An 18,442-nucleotide genomic window follows, 5' to 3' on the forward strand; every position below is an offset into this window, starting at 1 on the left:
TATGGCTAGATCTTGGAAAGCAGAGGCTTCATGGGGCATCTAGGTTGGCAAGGCCATAGGAAACCTTGCAAGAGCTTTCCAAGCATGGTAAAAATCATCAGACTGTTGATAGACATGGAAAGACCAGGCTGAGAGGATCACTAAGCATCTTGGTGCTAATCTGTTTGCTAGTTTTGCTTGAGAGATACTACAGTTAACCTCAGTTTTCCAATGCCTTAGTGCTGCCTAGAGAATCTTTAAATTTTGTTAGGAACAATAAGTTTCCCACTGGCTCATGGGGATGACAGCTTGAATGTAACTTAAGTTGCTTTATAAAAGGGTTGATTATTTCTCACATGCTTGAGTTTCTGGCCTGATATTTATATTCTTTGTATATATGGATAGTATTCTCTTAGTCACTACTGCCATAAAAAATAGATTAAATCTCATAAAATGAACATACCAAAGTCTTAAAGGACCTCCCTCTCTGGGACACTTTGCAAGAGCATCCTCTCTACACATTCGGTGCTTAGGTATTTTACTTTAGGACAAAAGAGAAGCTCACCATTTCTTTATTTCATGAATAACATCCCTACAATTCTGGCCATTGGAAGCCTAGCTATGGAAGCAACTCCACCACAGGAATCATCATCTTGAAGTATCTAGGGTTTGTAGAAGAAGGAAAAAGCAAGCATTATATCTAATCTAAGCTATTTGGGCTTCTGGCTTTCAGGATATGTCATCAGGGTTAACTGAGAAAAAGAATTTGTTTTTTAGGAAATAACTTTCACCCATACATTCACTAGTAGAATCCACGATTTACCAATTATTTTGGATGAATTGGCATTTTAATGTGTACTTTCTAACATATATACGTATATATTCTTTATCTTATATATTCTTTATCTTAAAATTTGAAATGTGTTAAAAGTCAAAATGTGTATGTATATGTGAATAGAATTTTCTTTCTGAATCTTCACTGTTCTTTTAGCTTCAGTGCAAATAGAGAAAGCATAAGGGAAAAATAAAGATGGAGAGAGACAGAAGTTATTGGCTTCTCTTCTTTCCTATACTTAAAGTGTTGACACAGTGTGTACAGTTTTAGATAGGTCAAATGTTATAACAGAGTATTTAGTTTGGGACTTTTCTATGCCAAGTCAAAATCTGGGCAATTTCTATTTACTAGTTGGCAACTGTATGTTTGGATCTGGCTACCAGTTCAGATTACACAGTAAGCCTTACCAAAATAGGCTTTCTCAAAACCATCTTAAGCATCATGTTGGCACAAATTAGAGAATAAAGGACCATTTTGGATTTCTGTTGGATGACATGGAAAATTATCAAAATCCTTGAGGGAGGCTTGGCAATAGACTTATACTTTATCCTTGTGTTATTGTGGTTATCAGGAGAAGGAGATGGCAACCACTCCAGTATTCTTGCCTGGAGAATCCTGTGGACAGAGGAGCCTGGTGGGCTGCTGTCCATAGGGTCGCACAGAGTCGAACACGACTGAAGTGACTTAGCATGCAAGCATGCATATGTTGAAGAAGGAAATGGTAACCCACTCCAGTATTCTTGCCTGGAGAATCCCAGGGACAGAGGAGCCTTGTGGGCTGCTGTCTATGCGGTCGTGCAGAGTTGGACACGACTGAAGCGACTTAGCAGCAGCAGCATTTTGTTTTTCAACATTAAACTTTTCCTGACTATGCATGCATGCTCATATATAGTCATGAACATTCATTTGTATCTGACATAGAAAATCCCTTAAAAGGAATATAAAACAATAAAGAACATAATGCTGAATTGTCCCTCAAGAGTGAGAAAAGCCTAGAGGAGAAAATGAAATAGAATCTCTCAAAAGGAGGGTGAGCTCCAAGTTATAATTGCTAGATTTACCAAATACAAATTTAATTGGTTTTCCAATTAAATTTGAGTTACAGATAAATTTCAGATATTGCATGGAATATAGCTATACTGTGAAAGTACTCATTGTTTATCTAAAACTCAAGTTTAATAAAAACCTATATTTGATCTGGAAACCTTAGTATAAGTAGGCATGATTTGTGGATCGTTTTCTCTTGGCGAGTAGAGGGTAAGTGGCTACCTCTCAGAAGGCAGATTCAGGGTCCAGAAATTGTGTGACAATCCCAGGATAAAATTCAAGGAAATCCCATCTTCAGCCTGGAGAAGAGTGTGTGTGAGGCCTAGAATCCTAAGTGTTTCCTGTTGTGACGGAATTCCTCTGATTCTCTTGAGAGATAAATAAATCAGTAGGTTGGAGAGCAAAAAAATAGGAGGTGATTCTTAGAAATGACCTTTCTAGGAGAGAAAGAACAATGACAGCAACAGCAACCAAAAGGCAAAGAGTTTTGAGAGTGAAAACCTGATGTGAAAAAATGAAGGAGAAATAACAAAAATGCCCAGGGTGGTTGTCACTGAATCCTCTTCTTTACTGCAGGTCCTTCCCTGAAGAAACGAGGGAGATTCTTTGAATGAAACTAGATTTCCCAAAACATTGTAAGTAAGAGTGAATGGAATAAAATCTGGATTTATTTTCTTTCTTTTTCCTAATTATTTTCCTTTGCATACATGTATTCATACTTAATACATATGTATACCCACATAGTGACAAGTAGGATAAATTTTACTTTTCACTTGGTGGTTTAAGAAGGTAGTAACTGTAAGATTAGTGAAAAAATGAAGTATAAACTTTAAATGGAGTGCAGGCCAATGTTTTGGACATTTTTTTCTCTCAGTTGCATTTCCTTATTCTCTTACTGTGGATTCTGCAAACATATAATCCATAGTAATTAATTTAAATTTTCTTTTGATGTTGATCTTCATCAGCTCTTGGTTTAAATACCAAACACTTCACACACCACACATTCTTGTTTTAATCCCTCAATGTAATCAACATTTCATATTCTCCTTCATATGCTTGCTATTAGTAAGCCTCCAAGTTCTGTTCTCAATTACCACAGATATGCTAAGAGTATGTATAGCAGAAATTTGCTAATTTGTAACTTAAAAGCCTGGAAAACAATGGGCTTAAATTAATTGGGTATCTGGTATTTTTTAAATTACAAAACAACCAAACATTAACTAGGTTGAGTAAAGAACAATTATTGTACTTTATATAATGCACAGTTTTATATGAACAGATATGGGCTACTTGAGATTTCTAGGTTAGCTCACAACTCTGCGTGTTCATACAGCTGCCTTTAGGTACTGGCTCTAGTCAATATGCTGGAAGTCAGTTTACTGAATCACCAGTTCACTGAATTACAGAATTTCCTGGAGCTTTAGTTTTCCCTGTGTCCCTGCTCTTGCCCTTGCTTCTCTATTATATGCAAATGAGTGTTTCCCTTAAATACAGTTTTCTGAATTCTCTGTTTATGTAGACTTAGGTTTGCTCTTATCTCTGCTGTTAAATGATTAAGGCAGTGTGCACATGTGTGCCAAGTTGCTTCAATTGTGTTTGAGTTTATGCAACTCTATGGATTGTAGCCGGTTGGCTCCTCTGTCCATGGGATTCTCCAGGCAAGAATACTGGAGTGGGTTGCCATGCCCTCCTGCAGGGAATCTTCCCCACCCAGGAATCGAACCCATGTCTCTTACATCTGCATTGGCAGATGGGTCCTTTACTAATAGCGCCATTTGGGAATCCCTAAAGGCAGACATTTAAATTAAAATATTAGGTTAAAACTTAGTTTGGGCCTTTGGTACTAAGGAGTGGTAAGCAAGAACTAGATAAGAACATTGGTCTGATGAGGAATCTGGCTTTGTCATTAGGCATCTGAGTGACCTTGAACAACCAGTTTCTCATCTCAAGGCTTAGATTTCCTAATCTCAGCATGTTATCAATCTCAACTGAGAGATGGATCTATGGGAAGGAAAGAAGTAGACTTGCATTTTGAATACAGCTGAACAGAGCTTGTGGTCCCCTTTACCCTCAGAAAATTGTGTTACTCATGTACAGTACCTGAGTTGTGTGTATCCTGATAGATAGAGGATCAAGACCGTGATTCGCAGATGCCTTAGTCTTGCTGTTGTATAATTTCACTGTCCTCCAGGCACCAGGACTCCTGTTATTGGTGTGAGGTTTTTTGTCTATTGTTTAGGGAATTTCCACTCAATAGTTTTCTAGGAGACTCATAGTGCCAGGTTTGGATAACATGGTTCAACTAAATGGGATATAAAAATAAGATACTTAGAACAGTTTTACTAATGAAATAAATTTTTTGGTGTGTTCCCTTAATTCATTCATTTACTAGCAAATATTTATTGTGTACCTACTATATTCTTACAGTGGATCTGGAACTCAGGGTCTAAAGGTTTTCACAAAATGCTCATGGTCTTTTCAGAGATAGTCATGCCATCAGGCAAGCAAGTATAGCACAATGTGATAAATTTCTTATAAGTTATATACAAAGAGTATTGGATTATCCCAGGTCTCAGAATGCTGCCACCTCACAATCTCTTTATGAGATTCCTTCACCATAGTTACCATGCTACTGCCCAATGGACATGCCACTCTGGTCAAAGCTGACTTTGCCACCACATAGCATATCTTATAAGCTGGACAGTGTTCTCCTGGGGTGGGCGGTAGGAAAGAACACCTCAATGGAGATCATGGTGCCTATTGCATTGATACAATCTTTTCTTTCAAATGGGGCTTCACTGGGTGAATCAGTCAGTAAAGAATCAGCCTGCAATGCCGGAAACCCAGGTTCAATCCCTGGGTAGGGAAGATCCCCTGGAGAAGGGAATGGCAACCCACTCCAGTATTCTTGTCTGCTTAATCCCATGGATAGAGAAACCTGGTGGGCTACAGTCAATAGGGTCTCATGACTGAACAACTAACTTCATTTCATTTTTTTCCGAATAGTTCAAACTCAACATATAGAACAAGTCATGCAGTGGATAAAATGAGAACAGAAGTTGAAAGACCCTGTGGTATAGTAATGACAAGGCATGAGCAAAGGGCTTAACATATGCTTGCTTCTGATACAAGTCATGAGAGCTGCCCTGGGACCTCAGTGCTTTCCTGTCTCTGAACTGTGCTCCAACGTCCTGAGTCCTGGCTGGATGGGTATTCTGGCATTCCCACAGGGTCTCTCCTCCTCATTCCAGCTCCTGTTTTCACAACAGATGTCCATTTGTTTGTAGCCTGAGTAGTTTCTGGTTTTAGCAATGTGAAGTGCCAAACACAAAGGTTCTCTGAGATGATGAAAGAGAGAGTCCTGACTCTGTATCAGGGAGTGCCTCATACCGTGCTTCACCTGAGACTTGACGGGCACATAGGGTGGGCCAGGGGGAGGACAGGGGACCAACCGTGAAGTACAGGGAGACAAGAGAGAACAAGTGATCTCAGGGAATAGGTAGTAGTTTAGCAGGGCTGGTGCAGGAACAATGTAGGGGTGAATGTGACTTGTATTATAAGTACTAAATCCAGATGATTTTGCACTGTGTACTACAGGTAGGGAGAAATGACTGTGGGCACTTTTAAATGACTACCTGGGTAGCAGTGTGAAGGATTTATTGGATAGGAGTAAATCTGGGGTTTAAAAGATAGGTGATTGGGTTTATTTCAGTGGTATAGATGATATATAATGACTTTAAATAGAGCAGAAGCACTTAGTTTGGTGGGGGGCAATTATAAAAGAGATTCTGGAACAGTGGATGAGGCAGAATTGGTAACTGTGTGAGGGAACACTCAGGGATGACTCTCAGGGTTTCTGGTTGGGCGATTATGCAGATGACGGCGACAGTTCTCAAGCAAGAGGACATGGGAGGGAAACACATTTGATGGAAGAAAAACTAACTTCAGTTTTAGTTCTTTTGGATTTATGGCACAAAAAAGTTTGATTGTCTCGTGACTATGAGGTCTAAACTAATAACAGAAGTAAAGAAAGATGATATGGAAGCAAATTATTCTAGGCTTCAGATAAATTTGGCATTGCTCTTCTTTTTCTTCGTTACCATTTTCTAATTATGGACCTCTCTGCGTAGTTTCAAAGTATCCAGGAGAGAGTCCTTGAAGGGATTTCCAGTGATTTTTCAGTCCTTTGACTTTAAGGTGACTCTGGGAGGCAGCTGGTTGGTGTAAACCTGTTTCAAGCTTCACCTCCCTAGGGACTGCCATCAGTCACTGTGCTAGGCTGTACAGTGGTGAAGCAGTGATGGGGATGAGAGGAACCAAAACAACAGCAAACACAAACTCTTCTTGGCTTTCGATTTCCTCTTAGTGCTCTTTCACTGACTCTAAAGGTAAGATAATGGCCTTTGTTTTCCATCTTGTCTAGATTCTTTGACTCAGAAGTCGAGCTGGTTTCTGAAACAAAGGGTGCCTTATACAACCGGCAACTGTCTATTACCGTCCTCTAAACTTCCTTTGTCCCCTCAATCATTTTTAGATTCCTTTAGTGGTGTTTGTTTGTTCGTTTGCTTGCTTTTGCACTATCCACGGGTGAAGCTGTTTACTATTAGAAGGAGTTCATTGGAGAAATTTACTCTGGGCTCACTTAACACTGATGTTGCCTGCATGCATGCACAGCTTCCAGGGTTACTCACTTCTTTAGCTTTGGTAAGGAATCTGTCAGTCAAATGAGTGGCTGCTGACAGCAACTTTTAAAGACTCTTTTCTCTTAACCATAACACGTTAAACACTTTTAAAACAGATAAGTAAACATTTTCTTAGAGTCTGTTGTGCATGTTTCCTTGCTGCACACTTCAATATAGTGAAATTCATGTTGTGCAAGGAGAATTTTGTTAAAATGCATCAAATTTCATTCTTTATCCTTTTGTCCATATGTGTATGGCTTCCCACACATACGTGACATATAGGGCTAACGTGATAATGAATTTTCATTTTAAATGTTGAAGGTCCTTATTATGGTCCGCAGCTCAACTGAAGTTTTCCTTGTGAAAAATATGATGTTTCTCTTTGCATCTGTTCTCTTTTGTTTTGCTCATCTCCTCCATTAGGATGAATCTAACATTTTGAAACCAAGAGAGCCACTAGCAGTGGCTTTTTTTTTAGGGGAGTATCCTCGCTGAAAGCAATACCAAAGAAGCTACGTGGAAATAGGCTTTATGATGATGAATTACTGTTGCAAAAAGAACTCAGTGACACTGATAAATATTAAAGAGCCACTATAGCCCCCATGGAAACCATTTTATTTAGTTGCTTCTAAAACCTATTCTCTGTACTTCCCTTTTATTTCTGAGCTGATTTACATGACAACAGAGTCTATGGTCTAAGTATGTCTGCTCTTGCTGCTATTCTCTACTTTGAGTCGTCACCCTCTCTTTGCTGAGAAGATGAGTGACAATGAAGTGAGGAGTAAATGGCTACTGGAGCAGATGAACTCTGAGAAACAAAGCTCCCCTTTTCATGCAAATCTCCATAGTAATTTAACATGAAGGAAGAAAAGAAAGCAGGGTACAAGGTATCAAGAGAACTGGATGGTATTCAAGGTTGTTTCATGAAGCCTTGACGCCTCTTTAGGAGTGTCATCTATCAAAGCATCTCCTTCCCTTTCATATGAAGTGAAAACACATTTCCATTTTGAAGGGAAATGAGGAACAGAAAACTAACCTCAGTCCCGAGAGCTGGATGTGTGCTCACACTGCCCGCCCGTCCCCTCAGTGTCAAATTTGACTCTGTCACTCATTCCCAGCCAATGGAAACCTATCCCAGCATGACTGCTGATTGCCCAAGTTTTCTTCTCTGCCCTGGAGGCCTGCTCCTCTTCCTTTCTTAGTCCAACTTTATCTTTCAAAGCTTAACTCAAGAATTGTTGTTTTACTCTTAAAGCTTTTCTTTTAAATTGAGTATTCTTGCTTCAGAATTCCCATTGCATTTTGAGTTGGTGTCTATAATTTAACCATCAGTTCCTTCCTATGATAGAGATTTTTCCCTCACCAAAATTCACTGAGGAAAGTGACCATGTCATTATACTGCATTACTCTTTATCTACAACTCTTGCTATAATAGCAGATACAGAACATGTCATTGTTAGGTGGGTTAGTGACAATTTAAGAATCAGGAACCAAGAAGGGTAAATTTGAAATATATGCCATGATTGTTTTTCTTGTACCTTCAACTCATGGCACCTTTCCTTAAAGATAAGGCATGGGCTGCGTTTGATGACTGCTCAGTGATGCCATTGATTTCAGGATGGTCAATCAATGTATTTCAGAAGCTTGATACCTACTCAGATTTTCTTTGAGTTGGGATACTTTATTGATAACAATAATGTTTATAAGAGGAAATACTTAACAGCCCACCTTGTGTCCAGCAGGAATCCAGGCATTTAAGAATGTGTATTCTTCTTTAATCCTCACAATAGACCCATGAAGAAAATAGTGTCATTATCATCACCATTTTATAGAAAAAGAAACTGAGTGTTAAGTAACTTGCCTACTGTTTCAGAATTTGTACCTCATTGGGCTAGCTTCGGAGCTTGTACTTAAAAAAAAAAAAAATGTTACTGGAGTATCAGTTCAGTTTCTCAGTCATATCTGACTTGTTACGACCCCATGAACTGCAGCATGCCAGGCCTCCCTGTCCATCACCAACTCCCGGAGTTTACCCAACCTCACGTCCATTGAGTCTGTGATGCCATCCAAGCATCTCATCCTCTCTTGTCCCTTTCTCCTCCTGCCCTCAATCTTTCCCAGCATCAAGGTCTTTTTAAATGAGTCAGCTCTTCGCATCAGGTGGCCAAAGTATTGGAGTTTCAGTTTAAACATCAGTCATTCCAGTGAAAACCCAGGACTGATCTCCTTTAGGATGGACTGGTTAGATCTCCTTGCAGTCCAAGGGACTCGCAAGAGTCTTCTCCAACACCACAGTTCAAAAGCATCAATTCTTCGGTGCTTAGCTTATTTATAGTCCAACTCTCACATCCATACATGACTACCGGAAAAACCATAGCCTTGACTAGACGGACCTTTGTTGATAAAGTTATGTCTCTGCTTTTTAATATGCTGTCTAGGTTGGTCATAACGTTCCTTCCAAGGAGTAAGTGTCTTTTAATATCATGGCTGCAATCACCATCTGCACTGATTTTTGAACCCCCAAATATAAAGTCTGACACTGTTTCTACTGTTTCCGCATCTATTTGCCATGAAGTGATGGGACCAGAGGACGTGATCTTCGTTTTCTGAATGTTGAGCTTTAAGCCAACTTTTTCACTCTCCTCTTTCACTTTCATCAAGAGGCTTTTTAGTTCCTCTTCATTTTCTGCCATAAGGATGGTGTCATCTGCATATCTGAGGTTATTGATATTTCTCTCGGCAATCTTGATTCCAGCTTGTGCTTCTTCCAGCCCAGCGTTTCTCATGATGGACTCTGCATAGAAGTTAAATAAGCAGGGTGACAATATACAGCCTTGATGTACTCCTTTTCCTATTTGAAACCAGTCTGTTGTTCCATGTCCAGTTCTAACTGTTGCTTCCTGACCTGCATGTAGGTTTCTCAAGAGGCAGGTCAGGTAGTCTGGTATTCCCATCTCTCTCAGAATTTTCCACGGTTTATTGTGATCCACACAGTCAAAGGCTTTGGCATAGTCAATAAAGCAGAAATAGAAGTTTTTTCTGGAACTCTCTTGCTTTTTCAATGATTTTATAGATGTTGGCAATTTGATCTCTGGTTCCTCTGCCTTTTCTAAAACCAGCTTGAACATCTGGAAGTTCACAGTTCATGTATTGCTGAAGCCTGGCTTGGAGAATTTTGAGCATTACTTTGCTAATGTGTGAGATGAGTGCAATTGTGTGGTAGTTTGAGGCAATGGCACCCCACTCCAGTACTCCTGCCTGGAAAATCTCATGGACGGAGGAGCCTGGTAGGCTGCAGTCCATGGGGTCGCTAAGAGTCAGACATGACTGAGCGACTTCACTTTGACTTTTCACTTTCATGCATTGGAGAAGGAAATGGCAACCCATTCTAGTATTCTTGCCTGGAGAATCCCAGGGATGGGGAAGCCTGATGGGCTGCCGTCTATGGGGTCGCACAGAGTTGGACACGACTGAAGTGACTTAGCAGCAGCAGTTGAGCATTCTTTGGCATTGCCTTTCTTTGGGATTGGAATGAAAACTGACCTTTTCCAGTCCTGTGGCCACTGCTGAGTTTTCCAAATTTGCTGGCATATTCAGTACAACACTTTCACAGCATCATCTTTTAGGATTTGTGATAGCTCAACTGGAATTCCATCACCTCCTCTAGCTTTGTTCGTAGTGATGCTTCCTAAGGCCCACTTGACTTCACATTCCATGATGTTTGGCTCTAGGTGAGTGATCATACCTTTGTGATTATCTGGGTTGTGAAGAACTTTTTTGTACAATTCTTCTTGCAGTCTGTAAGGAGGCTGTATATTCCACTAAGAGGTGTATTCTTAGCACCTCTTCTTAATATCTTCTGCTTCTGTTAGGTCCATACCATTTTTGTCCTTTATTGTACCCATTTTGCATGAAATGTTCCCTTGGTATCTCGAATTTCCTTGAAGAGATCTCTAGTCTTTCCCATTCTATTGTTTTCCTCTATTTCTTTGCATTGATCACTGAGGAAGGCTTTCTTATCTCTCCTTGCTGTTCTTTGGAACTCTATTCAGATGCTTGTATCTTTCTTTTTCTCCTTTGCTTTTCACTTCTCTTCTTTTCTCAGCTATTTGTAAGGCCTCCTCAGACAGCCATTTCGCTTTTTTGGATTTCTTTTTCTTGGGGATGGTTTTGATCTCTGTCTCCTGTACAATGTCACAAACCTCTTCCATAGTTCATCAGACAGTCTGTCTATCAGATCTAGTCCCTTAAATCTGTTTCTCGCTTCCACTGTATAATCATAAGGGATTTGATTTAGGTCATACCTGAATTGTCTAGTGGTTTTCCCCACTTTCTTCAATTGGAGTATAGTTTATTTATAATGTGTTAGTTTCAGGCATATAGCAAACTGAATTAGTTATACATATACATATATCCACTCTTTTTTTTTTTTTTTGTCTTTCCTCATGTCTGATGTTACAGAGTATTGAGTTGAGTTCCCTGTGCTATATAGTAGGTCCTTATTAGTTATTCATTTTGTTTATAGTAGTGTAGATATGTCAATCGCAGTCTCCCATTTTTTCCCTCTCTCCCCCTTTCTCCTGGTAACTGTAAATTTGTTTTCTACATCTGTGACTGTCTTTCTGTTTTGTGGATAAGTTCATTTGCATCTGTTTTTTAGAGTCCACATATAAGTGATATCGTATGCTATTTATCTTTCTCTCTCTGACATCGCTCAATATGACAATCTCTAGCTCCGTTCATATCTCTGCAAAAGGCATTATTTCATTGTTTTTTGTGTGAAGACTGCGCTTTTAACCCCTGTTCTATTCTGCCTCTTCTACTGCTATTGGGTTTCTCCATACTGTCACCCTTTCTTGTGTATAGTGTCTCTCACCATCCAAACTCAGGGACCAGAGATTCTGAGGTTTGTGTCAAGACTTTTATCTTGGATCTTAATATTCAGCATGTAAAATTCAGGGGTGGATTCAAATTGGATATCAAGATTTACTCTAAATAAAATATAGTAGGATATTACAGTTAAAAGTATGAGCATTTAATTGTTGGAAACTTTAAAAAATTAGTATGTATGCAGTACCAATGAAAACATAAATGAAGGTCGATGAGTCAGATAGTTTGATTAGAATTCCTTCTAATCACCACTTCTTTTAATTGGCTATTTGTTAATTTACAGAATGGCTAAATGAAGCTGAAATTACATAGGTTTTTGTAAAACTAAAAGGAAGAATGTATAAAGCTGTTGGGGAAATATATAAAGGAAATGATTCCTGGACTTATTTTTCTTTATGCTATGGGGAAAAAAAATCTTCCTAGTTGAGAAAGAAGACTGATGCTTTCACTCTGATGCTTATTTAGGGAGCCAAACGTGTGTTCTGAGAGTGAATTACTATTGCAGTGGGTTGCTCTTTAAATATTCAAAGGACAGGTTTGTTTGTGTGTGTGTGTGTGTGTGTGTGTGTGTGTGTGTGTTTGTATGACTCTTTGATAAGGTTGTGGGAGGTATTTAGATTCCATTTAGATGTATAAAACCACTTAGACTACAGATATATTTTCTGAACTAATATATATGAAATTAAGGCCTCATATCTCTCCTTTTCTCCCAAATGTGGTAAGAATTAGAGGGGAGAGCAAAATTTGACTTTGCATGCACACTGTAAAAACATGATTCTAGGAGTGCTCCTTGTGCAGGAATTTCAGAAACTTCTGCCAGCTGTGTACTAGAGAATGAAACCAAATTACTTATAAATTAACCTGCATTTGAGCAAGGGATGATATGCTACATCTCAGCAAGTATCATCACCCTCACTAAGTGAGACACCTGATTTTCCAAATTGAAATAAACCAATAACAACCAGCACAAGCCTAAAAATTACTCAGCTGTCATACATCTAGTGGGAACCTACTGTCAGGTACTATACTAAGCTCCAGGGGTAGAAAAAGAATGTACTCTCTGGCCTTTACAGTCTCACAATCTGTGGTAGGGGAGGTAAAGAGGAGCAGGATGATGCGAAATGAGAAAATCAGTCTTACAAATTACAATAAATGTGAAAAGGGATATGTCTAGGCTCCTTAAGTACTAAAGAGCAGGAGTGGAGAAAGGTTTATCAGAGCAAGTAGCCTTTCTGGCTGGACACACAAAGAGAATTGAGCCTGTCTGAGTAGAAGCAAGGAGAGCAATGTTTTTGTAGGAGGAACAGCTTGCAGAAAGGCATCAGGTTGTAACAAAGCAGGATTCTGTTGTGAAACTGCAAATTGGAAAACACAAAGAAATGTGGTTTCATTTTTGCCTATAGTTCTCATTCATTTAGAACACTTCATATAAAAATGGTGCTTAATTAATCTTTAAAACTTCCCTCTGAGAATGGGTCTTTGGAGTTCAGCATCAGGTCTGGGCTGCCGTATGTGACACGTCTTGGTGAAGTGTTGTCCTGGGCATCTCCAGGAGTGCACGCTCCGTGCAGGGGCACCTGTGTTGCAGATTATAAACAATGTAGTAGAACTTGTGTGGCTGCTGGGTCAGAGCTGTGGCCTTTTGGGGAGCTGATGCGCTGTTCCCTAAACATCCTTCTTTCTCTTACATTCCTCTGTATTACGTTCCCTGTCCCATCGGCTCTAAACATCCTGCTTCTTTTGTTCTACGTGAGAAAATCATTCTTATTTTGAAATTAAAATCTAAAGGCTCCTATGTGGAAAAGGTTCTCATTTTGCCTGTGCAGTATATTCCATATATATACTCTGCTTGTGCATAGTGGAGAAACGTGTGTAAAGGTTTTCTATTTCCTTTTATAGTGTAACAGGTTTGTCTGAATTTATTTTAGTCATCTGAATTAGTCACAAGTCAAGACAACATTTGACTTTCAGAAGCTACACTCATCAAGGCTTGGTAGTGATTGTATCATTAGGAAGAGTGTGTGTGTGTGTGTGTGTGTGCGTGTGTGTGTGTGTGTGTGAGAAGGGAGGGCATAAGAGAGTGAACTTTCCATTCACAAACATAAAATAACTCAAAGAAAAAACATTCTGAAATTTTAATATGCCATGTTGTCCCCTAAAAGCAGCTGTATTCCCTCATCAGCCTCTCAGAAAGCACAACAAAATGCCCGGTGCCCTGCTGCGTGCCCAGTCACCACAGACAACGTGTCTGTGGTGTCACAAGGCAAATAGCATGGCCAGAGCCCCTGTTTTAATCTTCCAGTTGACATCTGAATGTAGGCAGTTGTTTTAAAGTAGCAATTAGCTGCACCCTCTGGGAATTTATTTCCAAAATTTATGCTAGTCCTTATGTGTCTCATTATTTTGCTTATGTAGGCTGTCTTGTTCAGCTAAATAAAGCTATGTGGTGATTATCTGCTTTCCTTAGGAGTCCTACTTTAAATTTGATAGACAGAGGGAATGATAATTATGCCTGCAGTCTGCACCAGAGTCAAAGACATGATGAAACACTAAGGGGATATTTATTTGGTTTCTAGACTTTATTTTGAACTTACAAAAGAGTAGAAATTCAGGTAGTTTTATAGATTATGATGTGCTTAGACCCGAGGAGATAAACTCCAGACATCTATCTACATGTTGGAAAATATAGAAAAGACTGATTTGAGAATTTGGTTGGCAGTGATTTCCAGCTTTGGTCCTAAAGTAAAATCTAAATTGTACTGGTTTGTTCATTCCACAGTGTGTCATAAGATAAGCTTCGACTTTAACATTGGCCCTCCCCCTGCTCAAGTATAGATCCAAAATACTCTGTTAGATTTGTTATGCTGTCTCCTCAAAGAGCATGGAACAGAGGATGGGCCTAGAACTATGTGGAGTTAGTTAGCAAAATTGTGCCTTAACTTCCTACTAAGAGGAATTAGTACATATGTAATTAAATGGATCACTCATAAAAATTATAGGCCTTTCTTCTTGAATATAATTGTCTTCAACTTTTTCTGAATCATAGTGGTTTTCCACTATAGTATATGTTTTATACTTTTCAATTCCTTACTTATAAAGAGAAAGGCTATGGAAAATAGGAGTCAAGGATTCAGTCAATTTCAAACTTTCTTTGTTCAGACAGTTGATAATGAGAGTCACATCACAGTGAGATGGTCTGTGCTTGGGCCCCTTAGTAGTTTCCCGCTTACATCATGGACACACCTCAGTGGTGAATTCCGTACTGTCTGTATGATCTGATTGAGGAAGTCAGACTTACTGATTCCATTGGCCTTTCATTCATATGAAACTGCCAATCCCTCTCTTCTCTACAAAGGAGGATTATAAGTAGAAGACATTTGCCATCCAGGCTCCCTACCCTCCAGTGCTAGAGGTAGTCCTTACCCAGCTCTGCAGAGTACAGTGATCACTTCACCAGTCTCTTAACTAACCTGCCAGTTCATCAGTGTGTGCTTCATCCCTCAGTTGTGTCCGAGTCTCTGTGACCCCATGGACTGTAGCCTGCTAGGCTCCTCTGTCCATGGGGATTCCCCAGGCAAGAATACTGGATTGGGTTGCCACACCCTCCTTCAGATCCCCCTCATTGCAGGTGAATTCTTTACCATTTGAGCCACCAGGGTCTCCATGAAACATACTGCCTAGGGCCAAGAGCACATGCAAGCTTCTTGCAAACCAGTTCCTCCCTGATGTTCTTGTGCACCTTTGCAAATGTATGTTTTAAAGTTACATACTTATAATAAAGAGTTAGTTTTATTTTTCAGTCAGGTTCCCTGGGAGGTGGATTCTGATATAGAGATTAGTATACTTGAAGTTTATTAGGGAGTGCTCTTGAAACCACACCTGGAAAAGGAAAGGGAAGGAAACAGGCTTCAGCAGAGGGAGAAGTTGGGCTATAACAGTTTCAAAAAAGCCTTCATCCACCACCACAAACAGCTCCTGAAATCTGAAATGCCACTTTAGAGATGTATCAGATTGGGGATCAAGGTGCTGGACCTTCTCCTGTCATGCTGACTGGTCATTGGCTTTGACCTGCTCCAGACACTGGCTTTCTCTTCTGCAGGAGGAGGAGAGCTGGCAGCTGAGGACTGTAGCTGCTCTCCCAGTATCTGGGGGAGCAAGGCCTTTCATCCTGAAGGGGGATCTGTTTCCACTAAATCTATTGATAAACATTGTAGTTATCACCAGTACATTTATTTAGTTAAATATTACTTAAATCCACATAAGATACAGTCAGAAAGAGGTAGTTCCTTCTATGGCAAGTAAATTGATTTTGTTTTTAAAAACTCAAAAATTAAGGTAAGAACCGAATTACACACTAAGTATATAAATATTGCTCTTTTCATAGGTCCCAAATTAACCTTATGAAATGACTATTTGACAAGTCATAAATGTTAGAGTTGACAATTTCATAAGGAAAACACTAGTATAAATGATTGGGAAAATGTCATAGAAATATAGAAAGAGTTTGCAAGCAAATAACTTTATGAAATGCTTCTTTCAGTTCTAACAGAAAATGAAACTGATAATTACTGACTCAGTGGTATGGGCTTGTTTTTTTTTTTTTTAAATGTGTTACACCAATCAGTGATCTATTCTCGGAGAAAATCCTTTGACCCTACATCAGACAACTGGTCAAGGAATATACCCTTAGACATTTCAAGTTAAAATGTTGGAAAAACTTAGTCTGGTAACAGTTGCCTCCTTTGCTAGCTTCTTATTTTTTGGTGTCTCTTCCATTTTGTATTCCTTCCAAGTTGCTGACTGATACTCAGTTTCGGAATAGGGATGGTTCTAGGATTTGTGCGTATACAATTTGGTGATCCTCAAGAAAAGGGATATTGAACTACGTATAAGTGATTACTTAGAATAAAAAAAACACAAAAAACTAACTTTAGAAAGTTTATAAATAGTATCATAAAATTTATAAACATAACATTTTATTAATTGGCTGCATCTTTTATTTATAAATTTTTATTTATTTTAATTGGAGGATAATTACTTTACAATATTGTGATGGTTTTTGCCATATATCAATATGAATTGGCCATAGGTATACATCTTATACCTCTATATCACTGCTTTCTTTCTTTTTTTTTTTTTTACAATTTTGCTTGCATACATTTTGATCACTTTTTAAATGAAAATAATTTTGTAATATTTTTTATAAAGGAAAATAGAAGCAATCCTCCAGCATGGTTGATAATTTAGATAAACCTCTTTTTATCTTTATAACTCATCATTGGTAATCTTTTGTCAGTGTTTTCAGATTGTCAAGCAGAAGAAAACCTTTATCAAGTTTCAGATACAAACATTCTCAGAGTATTCAGAACATATTACCTTTATTGGTGCAGTGTCAAATCTTAAATCCTCTTTGATTTCATAATCTTCAGTAACCAGTTTGTCACTGATGACATCATTAGAGAGTTTTACCTTATCTGAACTTCAGCATTTTGTATAACAAGCAGAAAGTTAAGTCTTTTTCCTATATTTCATTTTTTTACTTTGTCCAATTTGTACTTTATTGGTGAGGTTGAAAACTCTTTGAGTGCTTTTTTTTTATTGCAAGATATTTGCTTTATAATATTGTGCTAGTTTCTGCCATACATCAACATGAATCAGTCATAGGTATACATCTGTCCTCTCCCTCTTAAATCTACCTCTCATCTCCCACCCCATCCCATCCCTCTAGGTTGTCACAGAGCACTGGGTTGAGCTCCCTGTGTTACACAGCAAATTCCCACTGGCTGTCTGTTTTACATATGGTAATGTATATATTTCTATGTCACTCTCTCAATTCATTCACCCTGTCCCTCCCACACTGAGTTCCCAAATATATTCTCTATATCTGTGTCACTATTGCTGCCCTGCAAATAGATTCATCAGTATTATCTTTCTAGATTCTATACACATACATTATTATACAATATTTGTCTTTGTCTTTCTGACTTGCTTCACTCTGTACAATAGCCTCTAGGTTCATCTACCTCATTAGGACTGACTCAGTGCATTCTTCTGTAAAACTGAGTAACATTCCATTTTATATATGCACCACAATTTCTATATCCATTCACCTGTCAATGGACATCTAGGTGCTTCCATGTCCTAGGTATTGTAAACAGTGCCACAACACTCAGGTACTAGAATCTCTTGCAGTTATGGTTTTCTCAGGGTATATGCCCAGTAGTGGGATTGCTGGGTCATATGGTAGTTCTATTCCTAGTTTTTAAAGGAATTTCCATACTGTTTTCCATGGTGGTTGTGTCAGTTTGCATTCCCACCAACAGTGCAAGGGGGTTCCTTTTTCTCCATATCCTCTCCAGCATTTATTGTTTGTAATCCTCTTTCACTGAAATTGTCACTCTGCATTGAAACACAGTTTACCTCTTACATTTAGCTCTGTCCCTAGTTTCTTCTTCACAGTTTTTCCTTCTGGAATTTTAGCATACCACTCAGCTGAGGTCAGTTCAGTTCAGTTCAGTCGCTCAGTAGTGTCTGACTCTTTGTGACCCCATGAATTGCAGCACGCCAGGCCTCCCTGTCCATCACCAACTCCCAAAGTTTACTCAAACTCACGTCCATTGAGTCGGTGATGCCATCCAGGTCACATGTAGTTATAATAGAAATTTTGAAAAACAACACTCAAATAGATTCTAGAAGAAAAATATTTGATGAAAGTATATCTGTATTTAAATCAAAAGTTGTAAGAATAATACATAATCTTTATGAAGGAATTGTTGAAACTGGAGGAATATATTCTTCTATTCCTGTAAGTCAAATGGTACCACAAGGTGTTATTGACATACTATCTGTTAACAGGTTAACGAGAACGAAAGTCTTCCTCCACCTAAACCTGGCTGATCGTCATACATCTGGTTTGAGGTTATTTCGTGTGAGTGAACAAAGGAAATTTCTCTGAACACTGTCAGAAACTATTCCACTAAGAACTCCAGACACTACAACATGATAAATG

General features: G+C 38.8%; 1 long non-coding RNA gene across 1 annotated transcript; it reads right to left on the reverse strand.

Moving 5' to 3' along the window:
- Window positions 1-339: 339 nt before the first annotated feature.
- Window positions 340-17,345, reverse strand: LOC120870970. Its single transcript, XR_005722911.1, has 3 exons — window positions 17,199-17,345; window positions 7,752-7,756; window positions 340-352 (listed from the first exon to the last, which is right to left on the reverse strand). It is a non-coding gene; the product is annotated as an uncharacterized LOC120870970 (long non-coding RNA).
- Window positions 17,346-18,442: the final 1,097 nt, after the last annotated feature.

The sequence above is a fragment of the Oryx dammah genome, unplaced genomic scaffold (assembly GCF_014754425.2).
Source record: "Oryx dammah isolate SB20612 unplaced genomic scaffold, SCBI_Odam_1.1 HiC_scaffold_12, whole genome shotgun sequence".
NCBI classification, from domain to species: Eukaryota; Metazoa; Chordata; class Mammalia; order Artiodactyla; family Bovidae; genus Oryx; species Oryx dammah.